The sequence below is a fragment of the Octopus bimaculoides genome, chromosome 5 (assembly GCF_046866305.1).
Source record: "Octopus bimaculoides isolate indiv1 chromosome 5, ASM4686630v1, whole genome shotgun sequence".
NCBI classification, from domain to species: domain Eukaryota; kingdom Metazoa; phylum Mollusca; class Cephalopoda; order Octopoda; family Octopodidae; genus Octopus; species Octopus bimaculoides.
In genome coordinates this window covers 73,567,564-73,569,258 of record NC_142932.1, presented here as the reverse complement: position 1 = coordinate 73,569,258, position 1,695 = coordinate 73,567,564, and positions in this window count along the sequence as shown.

Below are 1,695 nucleotides of genomic sequence, written 5' to 3'. Positions count from 1 at the left end.
CCAACGCACCATTTTCCGAGCCTTCCGGCGACTCCAGTCCGACCCCTCCACTTCGCACATCTTCCCTAAATGACCTCTCCTCTCCTTGAAAAGAGCCCACAACCTACGAGACCTCTTAGTCCACATCTTCTTCCCTAAACCAACCTCCCAACCCGGCTCGTTCCCCTGCTCCCGCCCACGCACTTGCCCTTACCTCTCCAACACCACCCTCCTCACCGGCACCCATCATCGACCTTATCACATCACCGACTCCTTCACCTACACTTCTACCAATGTCATCTACTGCATCTCCTGCTCTCTCTGCCCTTCTCTATACATCGGGCAAACGGGACGCCGCTTGGCTGACCGGTTCGTGGAACACCTCCGAGACATCCGACTCGGCAATGACACCCCTGTCTCACGCCATTTCCGCTCTACCGGTCACTCTTTGCAACACCTGTCTGTGTTCGGATTGTCCTTGTACAGGGGCCATCTGGACTCTCATTTGCGCCGTGAACAGGGATTAATCTTCTCTCTTTGCTCCTTTGCACCACACGGGATCAACTCTCCTCCGTCTTCCTCTAACCTCTTTCCCTCCCCTCTCTCCCCTCACACTAACTTCCTCCCACCTACCTCTCCTCTCTTGCTCCCACTCCTACTTCTTTTCTTCACTCCTACTCTCCTTCTCTCTTCTCTTCACACCTATCCACCCTCTCCCCTCCCCCTTCAACGTCACCCCTCCCTCGTAACCTCACCCCACCCCTACACAATCCAACCCCACCTTCCATATCCATCCCATCCTACCCCACCCCCATCCCTCACACCCACTTCCACATACCCCACCTCTCCCCCTAACCCACACCCCACCCTTGCTTTCCCTACTCTCGCCTCCCCACCTCCCAACACCATCACACCACACCACACACCACTACACCATACACCACCATACCACACAACACCACATCACATCACACCACCACGCACACACTAACACTGACCACTTCCCAGCCCCACATCCACACACGCACACACACGTCAAGGTCACCCTCTTCCACACGCACATACATACTCTCTTATACACACGCACGTGCACCTTCGTTTTGAGATCACCATTACTTTATTATCGCCCCTTCTTCCTAGGTCTCCTGTGTGACCTCTCTGTCCGGCATTCGTCATGATGGATCGCTAGCCACTACACCTTCTTTATTTTCTCTCCTTGTTTCTTTCTGTGTTCCTTTCTGTGGAAGAGTGTAGGCTCGAAACGTTAAAGGCTTTTTCACTTCCCGAGCGTTAAACTAATACATCTGTTTGTTGTCTACACCACCTGTCTTCGTCTTTTGTTTTTTGTGAATTCCCCCCCCCCCCTATATATATATATATATATATATATATATATATATACATGTATGTATAGACGCATACATACATATGTATGTATATACACACACATATGAATGCATGCACGTATACACACATACACACACACACACACACACACATTCTTTTAACTTACTTAAGAGAATTGAGAATTTCCGTATTGTCTTTGATGACAGATGTTTAGATATACTTATTTTAGAGACCTTTCATTGTGGAACGCTTCTTGCTTCTAGCTGACAATAATCCATCCCACGAGATGACAAATGGAATGAGTTTTATTTTATAGTTACATAAACTTTTTCAATAATCATCCAATTGTATATATTTTTGAATTTGATG